This window comes from Phaethon aethereus (assembly GCF_964289735.1).
Source record: "Phaethon aethereus genome assembly, chromosome: 23".
Classification (NCBI taxonomy): domain Eukaryota; kingdom Metazoa; phylum Chordata; class Aves; order Phaethontiformes; family Phaethontidae; genus Phaethon; species Phaethon aethereus.
In genome coordinates, this window is record NC_138599.1 from 3721569 (window position 1) to 3736223 (window position 14655).

Here is a 14655-nt window from a genome sequence, read left to right on the forward strand (position 1 = left end):
GGCAGCACAGAACCAAATGGATTCTCACGGAAAGTCTCCATAAACCAGCGTTTTCCGCAAAAAATACCTTTTGTCAGAAAACGTCTTGACCTGCATTAAACATAATTAACCCCAGTCAAAATCTAGCCTAATGGCAATAAAACGCTAAATACTCCCCAAAGCAGACACAATATCCCCAGCAGTAAAACGATGAATTCTCACAGAATCACGGCCATGGTAGATATTTTTTACAATCAAACGCTTGCGCAGTTTTGTTACTAATGTATGTTCTACCAGCCCAAGTCTGTATCCAGCTACTCTTATTTTACATAGATATGTATACACACATATGCACACATACTGTGATCGTGAAAGTGCTCTAAACAAATATGGGTGTTTGCATCCTGACTTGCCCGAGCAGCAAAGCAGACTGTTCAAGTGGCAGCCGGTGAAAGCAAGCATTCAATTCTGCTCAGAGGCTCGTTTTCCTCTAAAAGGGCCTCTCAGACCCAGTGACAACTCTTAGCTGCCTGAGAAAAAACACTGAAATAAAAAAAAAAAAAAAAAAAGAACCTATTTTCCAGTGCAAAGTAATCCCTGTTCCATTGCCATGGCACCAGACATCCGTCTCTTTCTTTCATTGACCAGACGAGGTCCTCCTCAGCCCCGAGCTTCTTTTAAAAAAAAAAAATATATTTTTTTTTTTGTTCATGCGTGTGTGTGTGCGCCTGAATTTGTTTCCTTGGGAGGAAAAGGAGTCATTAAAGTATTAGTTTAGGTTGATTGATTCTTCGGGGACAGAAGAGGGTTCTGGGGCTTTGTAATCTCTGACATGATCTCAAAACAGAGGCTCTTCAGCATGATACAATATTGAAATACTAAAAGGAAGATGCAGCTTGCCCCTCGCAAAGCCAAACAGCACAGTTCAGAGGCTGGCAGTCAAATCTCTTCCAAAAACTTGACTTCTTCAAGGTACAGGGAACGCTAGCGAAACAGAGGAGTATAACGTAATCTCGTTTTCCTTTAACTTTAGAGCAGTTTGTACACATGGTATGGTTCTGAAATGCCCTTTGCCACGGCAGCAGCTGAGAATCTACCTGGCCGTAGGTTGCAGCAAAATATAAAAAGAGAAGAAAAGCAAAAAGCAATAACTGAGTCAGTGTACAACGAAAAAGATGGGGGTGGGCGGTGGAATCCGTGCTCAAAGAAATGCCAATGCAGTAAAACACACAAACACTGCGGAGATTACCAAAACCACCTGAGCTCTGCCCCGCGTGCTTTCGGATACCCGCCATCCTCTCCTAATTCCCAAGCTAAGGAAAGCCAACTGATTCCCAGCTTCTTTGGGTGAACAGAGTAGTACAAAAGTGCTGGGTAGTGCTGTTGCTTTGTTTCAGTAGATTATTGTGTCGGGAAAGTTTAAAAGACTTATCCCTGGGTATCCGCTGCAATTTGCGCTGCGCGCAGGGGATGTTGCAGGTGCTTGGCTTTTTCAGGAATGATCCAGCACCTTGGCGGGGTCTGGCTCCTTGGTGGCAAGAAAACACGCATGCAACTGGGTGTGCTGCGTGTGCTGACTTTTCTTGAGGGGAAAGAGAACCTGTGCTCACTGATGGGTTTTGTAGGAAAAACAAAAGAAAATCTCTCTCTCCCACAGAAGGATACGTCTTTGGCTGCAACTGATGTGGCTCTATTAATGAATAATGCTAAAGAACCATCCTGTGTGCCTTCTCTCCAACAAGAGTCCTGACAAGACAGATGGCTCAGAATTGCCTAATGCCACGGTTCACCTTTTTATTTCATAAAAAAATCAATTTTCTGTGGCATCCGCAGGCCAGTGCAGGAGGAAGCAGAGAAAGGGAGCAAATGCATATGCAGTGCACACACAGACTGCGCCGCTGATGGCGCACGCGCCGGCACACACACACACAGAATTGATTCCCTGTGGCTCCTGCAGTCTGATCAATTTTGCATTCAGTGCAGACCTAGAGTGAATTTATTACTCCTCGGAAACTTTCTAGCAGAAAGGGAGATGGATCCATTATGGCAGAGGCCAGGGTTTCAAGCAGACACCTCCCGCAGTCCCGCTGCAGTCTTTGACTCAGCCCTTTCTACAGTGCTTCAGGTAAGAGCGCACCTGATTTAAGACCAGCAGCTTCAACATCAAGGGTCACACGAATGTTACTGGCGTTATGGCATTTCCCAGAGGCACTATTTGGCACGGAGGCCCCATTATACCACCCAAATTTTGATATTTAGATTGCAAGACACAGCAAGAGAAAAGGGAGAAGGAGAAACAGAAAGGTGAGGTGACTTAAAACACACTAATGATATCATCAGCAACAAAACTGAGACACTCCCAGTCCAAACCACTTACCAATCTGTAGCCCACTCCTCCTACCCACGGCCAAGAGGACCCTTTTCTTGGACATGTGGGATAAAGTTTCTGTGTAACATTCTGGATGCTTTGGCACTTGCATCTCTCAGAAATCATCTCCCACTCCAGTAAGGAAAATATGTCTCCCCTAGTTGACACAACTGTGAAACTAACTTCTGTCTGTCGCTTCCACGTGTGACAGGACCACGTACAGAAACCCAGAAGAAACCTTCTTCTTTGACAGGGCTCCATTTCAGGGTCAGGATTTCCAGGGCCCTCGGAAATAGAGGATATTGTTCTATTCCAGCAAAGTCTGGGCTCCAGGAAGATTCTCTGGCTCATTTTATATGCAACAGTGGGTTCAACATCCATGTTCAATCTCTTTTGCCATGTGCAACCAGGAATCACATTAATTCAGCCCAAGAGGGAAGAAAGAAGAGAGAAGACTGTTCATCACCTCACTCTCCCTGGAAATGATGGATAACAGTAGGGGAATGCTACTTCCTTAAGCTGGGGGGGCATTATGTGATCTCTCTTCACTTTTAGTGCTCTCTTTCAATTTAAACCCAGTTTGTAATTCAGTGCCTTCCCCAGAATATATTCCTGCCTCCTTTCAAATGTCTGGATAGAAGTTATGAACTCCAATGTGATTACTGCCTCAAAAAGCAACAGGAGTACGATGGAGCAAGATGGCAGATGTTAGACAATTAGTCAGGAGCACGTCTGCAGCTTGATGACCTTTATGATGAGACTCAGTTTCTGGAAGATGAAGCTCGGATATGGATATAAAGTTGGCTGCTTACCCCTACCTCTGCTTTGAGACAAACAAAATCTCACTACCTACACTCAGAAAAATATTGCAATACTTCAAGCCCAGAAGTTTCAAACCCGATCTCCCATTTCATTTTCTCACCCCCAGATACCGTGATGGATTTGCTCTTAGCTAGCAAGACCGTCCATGGCAGACAGATCAGGCACCTGATGTGAATTTTTCTGCCTGTTTCTACTCATGCCTCACACAACCTCTCCTGAGGATGCTCTAGGATTGGCCCTAAACTGCCTTCTACCCATCATGATTTTTACCTAGACAAATAAAATTGAAAGCACTACCGAATCAGAACGGTGGCATTTCACACCTTCTCGTAGGCACAAACTCGGCTGTCAGGTGCCAGCCAGGGGAGAACCCATCTCCCCCATTGCCAGTCCTGCGAGACCCACTAAAACCAGAGCCACACCGACTACAGCTGAGCTGCAGCCGGCGGCCGCAGATCCAACGCAGCTCCCTTACACGGCGCGCAAATTAACGCCGGCAAATGCGTTACGGCGGGCTGAACCTGATACGCAGCAAAATTACGTTCTGCTATATAATTCCAAACAGGTCCTTCACCAGGATATTGAAAACGATACCCCTGCAGGCAGATTTGCCAAGGTCCTATTGTCTGTGCTAGTCTGCAACGCTTTCCTCCGTGGCCAATTCCACAGGCTACCAGAAGAGGGGGATCACATACAGTACTGACCAAAAGGTGAGTTTACCACCAGAACGCGTTTTCGTTCAGCAGATTTTTTTATTAATTTGATTTTGCCCTTTCTCCCTCCAATTCCCACTGGTGACAGAAAAATAGTAAGGGAAAAAAAGGCTCCTTCCCAAGAATCCCTGTGCCGTGTGAACAAAGCTGCAGGCAGTGAGGTAAGGTGTTAACACAGAAATTTATGGTGGGTTTAGTAGGAAGAGTGTGGGTTTAAGTCAAACCACACTAAATTAAATTAAAAAAAAAAGAAAAAAGAAAAATTTAGTTACTGAGACAAAGTAATAATGGAACAAAAAGGAATCATAATGGAAATTAATGGGTCTCTGAGCAGCTTTTATGGACCTGATTCAGGTTCCATGCATAAAGTTGCAATGCAGTGGTACAATGCTGACAAACAGAACCTGGCTGCAGTAAGCTAGTGCAGAAATCAGACCTATTGATCTTTTTCTTCATTTTTTGGAGAGAAAAGGCAATCCAGACACAGAAGGAATTGAGCAGAAACTTTACCAGTACTACCTGAAGTGAGGGAGAACCCAGTCCCTGGATTGGCCCAGACTTCACGTACCCCACAAGCAGTGAAAGCCTTAAAATATACTGTTAGAGCTGAAGAGAAATCTTAGAATTCAAGGAAAAGCCCTGAACTCTAAAGCCATTAGTAGACAATGAAGAATTTATCAGCTTTTCCTGCCCCAGCCTGCAGTCTCGTGAGCTGTTCTTTAGGTAGCGGTGTTGGCTGACATGAGTTCTCACTCCCTCTCTGCTGTCCATCACCCGACCCTACGCCCATTTTCCTAGCGCAGACGTGCCAGGACACTGCGCAGTAGCCAAATCCCTGCTGTCTCAAACATCCCAAAATGCTCGCTATAGCAGCGTACCCGCAAGGTACTCCGGTGCCCTAAAGGCACCCGAAGAATTGCAGTCATACTGACAGAGAGGGCTCTCACTTTGGTTTACAGTGATTTACCTTTTTTGATTTGAAGAGCAAGAATGCCTAATTTAGCAGATACTGGCATAAGAGAGAAGTGGATCAGGCACCCACGTCCTGTAGGCTGCCACACAAATCCCTGTCATAGTCCGTAACTTTCTCCCCATCACTTCTAGCAGGTTGATGCAATGCATTACCATGCAGCAAAGGGAAAAAATCTCGTTAGATATTGTGGGACAAATCCTCTACTGGCGCAAATCAAAACCAAGGAGGGATGTATGCTGGTTGTATTCAATATATGTCGTATATATGGATGTATTCAAGGTGGAGCCCAGGTGCTTCCCAAAAAACCCTACCAAAAAATAGAATCTATTTTCACTGGCTTACTTTCACAGAAGAAAGAAGCCAGCTTCAGAAATAACCCAGCCAGCCCCCTGGGGAGAAGGAAAAAAAGCAAAAGCAAACCAGGCTCCTTCTGGTGTCCCAGCAGCCGCAGTACAGACGGGGCGGGGGGGTAAGTCTGGCCCAGGAAGGGCTGGGACCTGGGACCCCAGGCTGGAGGGGGCACACCCGCTAACCCCCGAACAATCGGATGAGCAATCTTTGTCAGGAACAAAAGACATCTGCTGAGTAAAACAGGAATTGACTCAGAACAAGGACAAAGCCAGACAGTATCACATGACACACCAGTCTGTTCCAGCAAGATGCCAGGGTCAACGGCAACTAATGCACCCAATAAGTCAAGAGGAATCAATAATGCTAAATAACTCGGTGTCTTCTATATGAAGCAAATCAGTGCAAATGCAGTTAAAACGGTCTCTGCGCTCCGCACGCTGCAGACTGAAATCTGATTGAAGTCCATCATGTGACACGTCGGCATTGGCAGTCTGAGGTTCCCACAGCTGCGGTAAAATGTCTTTTCAAGCTTGATATATGCATGAGGCAGGTTTGAATATGGATGTTTGCTACCCATCTTTTTTTAGAGACCTAAAATGGGAGGAGAGCAAGGAGACACTGGATTTTTAGAAACACATACATATTGCCTACGCAAAGAGGCTGTTTAATAACAAACCCCACTTCCAAACCACCCCCTCACCATTAAAGTATATTCCAGCTTCTAAACGCTGTCTGTGCATTTGTGTGTGTGTATGCACAATACACACGCAAGGAATACACGCCTACCCAAATCATCCATCAATAACCAGCCAACACCACAGATGTTGCAAGCAGCAATGACTGTGCCACGAGGAAGGTCTGAGCCTAAAATTTGGAAGGGTCCTCATTCAAGTCCCTAAAATACCATCGTGCTCTGTTTAGCTTTGGGTCAGGTCACTTAGCCCCTCTGTGCCTCAGTTCCCCATTTGTAAGACAGGACAGCACCACTGCATTCTGCCTTTGGGATGCTATGAGAAGAATACATTAGCAAAATAGGACACACCCTGATATTACAGTAATATAGGCCAGGCGAGGACCTACATTTACGTGAGAAGACTTATTATATGCTTTAACCCAATTATTAACAAACCATTTACTCAAAGTTAACTACAACCCGAGAAAGTGTCAAACTCATATTAGCCAATATTTCAACACGTCCTTCTCTTTCTCCACGGCAGACTTGGCATGCAGATGATTTTGCATCATTACGCAAAACGGCTCACTTATTTCAACCTCCCATTCCGAATTGTCAGGTGATATCCTAAGTATTGTCCTCAAAAGTAAAACTAAGAAAAAATATCCCCTCCTTACTTTGGATTCAAACTTGGACTATTATCACTCAAGGAAGGAAGCTCAGCTCCTTTTGTCTGACCACCTGTAGTTGAGTACAATGATTCCACCTCTGCGTATTGAAAAAAATGAACATTGATCTTCCCTTAATAAATCTCACAAAGCTGTGGAAAGATTACACGCCCCTTGGAAACGTCCTAAAAATTCTAAAATATATTATGTTTTATACTTTGGTTGAGAAAGTTTGCAAAGAACGCAATATTTTAAAGTTTCATCTTCTACTTTTTAACACCTCTTCTTTCATTACTAAAGGCTGCTATGTGCATCTTTCCGTACACGTTCAACTGTTCAGTCCACCTTGGCAATTGCTGGCACTGTAATGCGAATTTTATTGTTAGATGGCACAGCACTATAGGGAAAACCACAATCCAAACCACGCGAACGAATCCTAACCAGTTCAAACCAAGAAATACAGGAAAGGGAGGCGATGAAGAGGGAGGCACTACTCAGCAATCCACATCTAAGAAAGTAACTGAATAGAAGTAATCTGAATCCGAGGGTAACAAAATAACATCACAGAACACATTACCACTTTCCCTGGCATCCCTCTCTCAATCATCTAAATGGTTCATTTAACCTGTTCCTAAGCGCCTCTGTGGAAGAAAATGCAAATTTTTAGGCAAGTAAAAATGACTCATCACTTAAGCAGGAGGATCTTAATCCAAGTCAGCAAATAAGTTAAAAGTAAAATCGGTAACTTAGATAAGCCGGAAAGCCACGAGCAAAGATGAGTATACATCAAAGAGCGGCATAGAAAACGCATCTTAAATATGTTAACGAGGGCCAGAAAGTCATGCCTGGGCCGGAAAGGGGCTGCCTGAAGGCATACCATCACAGCAGCCAAGTACAGGAGAACAGATTTCTACAACCTGCAGCAAAAAGCCTCCTGTGAGAGACAGCGTGCGTGTCGTGGAGCGCTGCTGTCACGAGGACAAGGCAGGAAGCGTTGAGATTTCCCCCATTTGATTTCCCATCTCCCCACCAGTTCCACTCCCAAATATCACAAGGCATGGCTGGCCTTGGTCATTCGTACACATTTCTCTAGCCCACGAGCAACTGAAATTCAGGACTTTCAGGTAGAGAAAGGCAGGTGAATGCTTCTCTACGCTGCAGACGTAATGAAGCACAAAACACCACAGAGAGGCTTTATATAGCAGGAGAAGAGAAGGAATTAGGAAAGCTAATACTAAAAAGGCCCCAACACTACTTTGAGCTCTGTAAAGCAGCTGGATGAAGTATTTCAGGATGAACAGGACTAAGTACAGATATTATTATTATTTATTACATAACATCCCATATTGCTGCATTTTCAATTCACCCACAACCACCTCCTGGAGCACTTACACTGTCTCTCTGTTCTTATGTTGCCCTAGTTTTCCAGCTTTCTTCTATCTAGGTAAATATAGAGGCCCCGTCTCTGAAGCAGCTGAGTACCTATTATATCCTGCTGTTTCTCCCTCGCACTTATCCTATTATGCTATTACAGCTGGTGTAGGGTCGTGTGTTTTCTATTTTGTGACACAATATTGTGGGCCCAATTCCACCACCACTAATACACTATATAATAAGGGTGAGACGCACAGGAGTGCTGGTAAGAGCACTTCATGTGGCAGGAGTCAGGGCTACAAATGGTTCGACTGCTATCACTCGGCAGGAGCCAGGATCTGCTCATTCCCACAGATACTTTTATGCCTTCCATTTATATATAAATTACCATCGTACGTATAAAGACCGTACCAGCCTGAAATAACAACCACAGCAAATACAGCCACTTAATACGTGCAAATAGAGACAACTTGGATGCATAACAGAATTAATAACCTCCTCCCTCTCTCTGCCTTTTAAGCAGAGGAAAATATTATTTCAGGACTTCTGTTCTTCCCAGCTCCTTCCACCTTCTGCAGCTGAAGGCACCTGAGCTGCGACTGGCAAAATGGGAAGTGAGCAGTGCCAGTGGTATATGGGTCTTTCCCTTCTCCCATGCTCTTTGTGCAGGGGAATTCTCGCCACCTTTTGTCCTTAAAATCTCCACTGATATTTTTGTGCTTGGAACAAAGTTGAAGCGACCCTCTGGCATGCTCCGCAGTGCTCACTGGGGCCAGCAGCTGTTCATTGTGCCATTTTGAGCCAGTGTCCATGAGGTTTTTGAGCCCACATGCATTGGGCACCTGAGGCCAGGCTAAATTTCAGCCTACTGCCAGCCCAGTACACCGTGGATGGAGAATAGCTGATCAGGAGGAGCTCCAAGCCAGAATAAAAAGCACTGAAAAGAGATGGGTTTTAGCAATTCAGAGTCCTCCACCAAAATAGCAATGCCATTTTGAAGCCCAAACTGGTGTCTCCTTGACATCAGGTCACGTAGAACGAAAAAGTAGCTCTGCTGCATGTTAACTACCCAGAAGTAGCAGCTACAACAGCGAACAAGGGAAAGCCAGAGAAGGTTTTATACTTGTGAGCACAGGTACAACATGCAACAGGGCAGGAGGACTGAGCAGAGACGCAGGATCTGGTGACAGCGAAGGCTTCAGCCTTTCACCTCTGCCTGAACGAAAAGCAGCGCAGGCAATGAGTATGACCTGTAAAATTATCACACAGTCCCAGTGACCCATCCCATAAACATCTGGGGCTTATTATTGCTATTACTACACATGTAGAAGTCACCAAGAAAGACCGGGTGGTAATTTACTAAGCTCAGTACCAACAAAGAGTAAAAAACCAAAAAACATTGAAAGCAATGGGAATTACTTGCCTCAAATTAATACCATCTTCTGAGCTGAAGCATACATTATTTTTAAGAATAGAGTAGGTTCCTAATTCTCTTTTTCGAAATGCTGCTTTCAGGGATTCTCCTATGGTCACAGAGAAAAGGCACTGCAGTGCTACTGCACCCAGATCTCAGCGGTTTCAATTTCAAGCCTTGGCAACAACAGCAAAGGTCCTGGACCGAGATTGACATTATGAACAATAAGGACCACATTTTTATCCTATTTAAAAATATAAAATGATCACAAAATAGCATAATTATTGATTAGTTAGGGCCTTTTGTCAAAATCTTAATTTTTTTAATAAGGACTATAATGAGAATATAAATTACATTATAAATTTTATGTTGTATCCATATCTTCTGTTATGGTTATAGCTAACCTGCTTATCAGAAAAAAAACAAGAGATATGCAAGTTGATGAAGAGCAAATTCTGCTTTTGGGTTCCTTCTCCTTCCCCGACTTTTAAATCGGGCTGCTCTAATCTGTCTCCAGTGCCACAGGGGAATAAATCAATGAGGCTAATTCTTAATTCTGAAGAATATGGAAGCTACTGAGCCAAAGGGGATCAGAAGAGCATTAGAAGAAATCATAAAGGGCAAGGAGGGACATTTGTGGTACTCAAGGGCCTTTGCTCAAATCAGCACCATCCCTGAGCTCAGAGGATTATCTGCACTGAAATCATTCTGTAAACTAAATAAAATAATAAGAAAGTCCTTCATAATTTCAGTGAAGTACTAAGTGAATTAACCACCATCTCTCTGGACCAGACTAGCTCGGGGAACAGGATGAAGTATTCCTGTATCTCTTCCTGTGAACGGTCTTGAGGACTAAACCGAAATGTGGCTCAACTCTCTAGGAAAACTCAATAGGAAATGAACGCTGTTGACCTGACGATGCCTTTCCTCTGGCGTAGCTGAGACAGGCTCACTGAATAACAGTGATGCAAAATGCAGTTCCAGTTTACGAAGAAGTATTCCGAAGACTCCAGTGCGTTTTAAAATAATGAGCTTATCACAGGGCGTCACTTTTGTCTACTATACTATTTGGTGGCTGATTTCAGCCAGCAGCTTCTTGTCTAGAGGGGTGAAAACCCCACTGCAAATAAGCAGATAGAGGATAATCCACATCTCTAGGATGAACTTGATCCAAAATCCATTGGAGCTCCCTGAAAGACACCTACCAGCTCGTTGGCTGTTGAATCAGCTTCCATGAAGTTTAACCCTTCTCAGTTAAGACTCTTAAGAGAGAAATAATTTTTTTTAGTAAAGATTGTCTGGATTTGATTGATGTAAAAGATGTTAAATCTTGTGTTATTTCATTCACATATGGAAAGTAGAGTCATTCCCCTCAATCACCCCATAAACCAGACTGTCAGCTGTGTTCAGCCATGATTTCAACCGTGCCGTCCTGGGTGAGGACCCAGCCCAACACTCTTACAGTGTAATGCCACGAACTATGCGATCCTATTGAAACATCGTGGCTTAAGCAATTGTACCTTACAGATATCTTGACATACATTTCCCTTTATTTTTGGTTTGCACTTCTTGCCAGTGTCAGTCAATCTTTTACTAAAGCCAAAATCAGTTCCCAACAAACACACCAAGCTTTGGACTTCACTGAAATCCATCCAGGACACTCAAGAACAGATTCATAACTTAGAGTAATTTCATAACTTCATCATCTTGTGTTTTGTTCAACAGTTCATGTGGCAAGCATAGCCATGTAAACTGAAGAGCAAAACCTGCACTGCATTTTAACTGGAGGATTGAGTAATACATTATTCAATAATAGCACAATGAAGAATGCATTTATAAACCTCCTGCTTGTTCAAAGAGCAGAGGTTTTAAACCTACTCAGGCAAATGCCAGTCTGCACAACTATCCCGTCTCTTTTTGATTCTTTCTTTATTTGCCAGTTCCCTACAACCTTCAGGGGGGCTGTGTGTCACTGTGATCCACTTTCCATAATATCATACATTCCTTTGCAACCACTCTAATATCCTTGTTTTATAGCCTGTAGTGCAGAATCCCACTGAATCGAAATGATGTTACAATGAGAGACAAAGCAGTGAGAGATGAGAATTGGGTTTACTGTTTCTATTTCTCCTGTAATAAAACCAGTTAGCATCACAATCAATGCCCATCTTTATGGTGGATTAGTTCATGAAGACATCTAAAGTCACCTCTCCTCTTCCTATAGTCAGCCTGTAATGTCACAGAAACAAAATTATATTAATAGTTCAATAGTTTTTTATCTACAAATGTGCAGCCTAAGGCTTTTTAGCTTGCTAGGTTGTGGTAGCTACCTTGTCCAGCTGTCCTGGGACTGCACCCAGGACCTCCAAAGTTAAACCAACCATTTTTTACAGCCTGAGCTGCAGGGTCAAAGTGTAAGAGCCAAGACAGACCCAGTTCCTCTAAGATTTGGGCACTCAAGGGACGCACAATGCACACTGTCCAACAGACTATACCCCGCTCTGAACAGTAGAGACTGGCCTGGGGCTCTGTTGAGCTTCCACTAATTACGATGACTACAGTGTTGGCCAGAACACACAGGTAATTATAGCTTGACCTAGAGTTGGGGGACTTCAAGTAAGTCTCCATTAGCAGCACTGCGTCACACATCTGAGCTAACTCCAAAAGATCTATTACGTCTATATATCTCTGCACTGCTCCAGGGGCAGACATCAGCTCAGGACCTAAAAAATATAAGGCCATATTAACCTGGCGTAATTAGCCTCTGCATCAGCCGGGCTGGTCCTGCTTTGAGCATCTGAACTAACCTGTCTGCAGCTTCTTCTCTGTATGTTACAGATACCCACCAAGTGGAATAGCCAGCTGGTGAGTTCAGGGGCCAGATCCAGTTCACGAGGCAGAAAATCTGGTCCCTGGGGAGGCTGGCTGATCAACAGGCCAGACAAAATAGTATTTCTGTGTGCCTGCTTAAGTGCGTGAAAGGGCAAGACGCAGGTCAGCAGCACTTATTAAGCTGCCAGTAAAACAGGACATCCATCAGACGGATACCAGTGGGTTACACAAACACGTGTTTACAGAATTTGACTCACGTGTAGTTTCAATGACTTCAACTGGACCGTTCACATGAGCGCAGTCACACGTGTGCAGAAGTATCTGTGGGATTATGGACTAATTGTGTGCATAGCCGGCCCCCATATGATCTGTACGTTAAGGGAAAGATTAGCATTTGGTGTCTGTTTCGAATTGTAGGCAGCCCTGCTGCAATTAATCACAGCTTGGCTGATAAAGCACACTGCACTGAAATGGCAACAGGCATTCTGGGAAAGTAACGCTGTCATCTTTACCCACAACAAGTTTATTTTAAACCTCAGAACAATGAAGGTTTGTCACTGAGTCTCTTCTCTGATCTGCTCTTCTGAATGCAGCTTTCTAAACAAGTAAGAAGCAGATGGCCCAAAAGATCATTTACCAAGGTTTAGGTTTCTCTATCACCTCCTGGACGGAGGCTGCCAAAACAGGGATCTGTGTCCTCGGAAACAAAATATTGTCTTAATGAGTGGAACTATCAGGCCGGTACATGGAACACAAACATTAAAGAACACTCATTCATCAGCACTCAAGGAAGGTGTATGCTACGTGATGCGTTACCTTTCTATACATATTTAATTGCTGAACACTCACAACGTGATTTTATTAACTATTGAATTAAACTATATATTGGATTAACTACTGCCTTTGAATTATTGCTGGCATTTCTTCAATTCTCTCTCCCCCCGTTCAGTTTTCCCTTTTATAGCATTTTACCTACTTTACCCACAATAGTTAAGTCCATCCTGGAAAGTATACAAAGCTATGTAACCATCTTAGATCTTGTGAAATGACACATAGACGTTTACTTTTTCCCCAACATTTTTGAAAACTTTATCAAAACTGAATTCTTTCTTCCTTTCTTTGCAAGAACATATTAAAAAAAAATCTCCCAAGATTTAACTCACTAACCTTTTATAGTTTTCAACAGAAAAATGTATTACTGAAAAACTCCTGATCACTTTTGCTTTAAATTAAAGTCTTAGTTTTTATCACGGGCTGGTACTGAATCCACTGCTAAAAACTGGCAAATCATTTCTCCTTTCACAGTTTCTTCAGGTGTAAAAAAAAAAAAAGGGGGGGGCTATAACTATATTATAAGGGCAGCTATTACAACGAAGAAATGTTCTATGATCTAGACCTGTTTTCAAAGCCCTTCTTTACACCCAAAATGTGAGATTTGTACAGCCAAATTCTCCCAGGAAGCTTAATCCAAACACTTTGCTCCGGAAGCACAGGCCAAAGACAGACTGAGTCACAGAATTTATACAACCAGTGCCGTCCTGTTGCGAGACCCCTTCTTCTTCCCCATCGCAGCCTTGTCATGCGTAGGCATTGTTGAGAACTGTGCCACTATCTGGTGTGGAAAAAAAGCAGTAGTCCCCCAGCCATAGAAGTATGGGCAGAAGGCACCTTCTGCAGCTCCAGCTATTGGGAATTTAGTAGGTATGGCTAAAATAGATCATGTAAGAGAAGGACTGGGCAAGTTTCTTCCTGGAGGAGCCACAAACCTACAGCTTGTCCTACAGGATCTGTAACAGAGATTCTTTGAGACATTTAATGTTTGGTACATTATTTGTTCTACCAGATATTAATATGTTGCCTGATAATTCAAAGAGGGAAGGTATACAGTAACTAAAAAGAAAAAAAATACCAATCAAAGATAAAATATGTAAATAGAAAAACGCATATTTATCAAATAAGCAGAGAAGGGCAGTGTGACACTGGTATGCAAGGCAGATTTCAGGACCTTTAGATATGAGAATACTGTCCAAAGAGAAAAAATAAATTCAATTAACCAGATATGCTACTCCACTCAAGGTTCTGACCCCTTCTTGGCTTGGCCTCAACGTATGACACCTCCACAGCCATGCCCCAGCCAGCTTCCCACAAGTGAGTCCATGGTAGCCACGAGAACATAGCATCAGCTGGTCGTCCATCTACCACATCCATCAACCCGAAGCCTAACAAACGGCACGCCGCCACAACAATTTAGCCTCACCTCGGTAGCTGCAACTGGAGAGTTACCGTCTACCCAGATCCAACACCAGCAGGCGCCAGCAGTTGGTGAGTATTAATCTGAATCACAGTCTCATACCAGAGATGAAGCTGCTTCTAATGGATTTGCCTAACATCATGCACCAGCGATAAAGAGCTGCCAGTAGAAAAGGTGACACTCCATGCAAGTTCAGTGCTCACAGGTAAGAACTGTCTGCTGCTTTAACAGGCCACA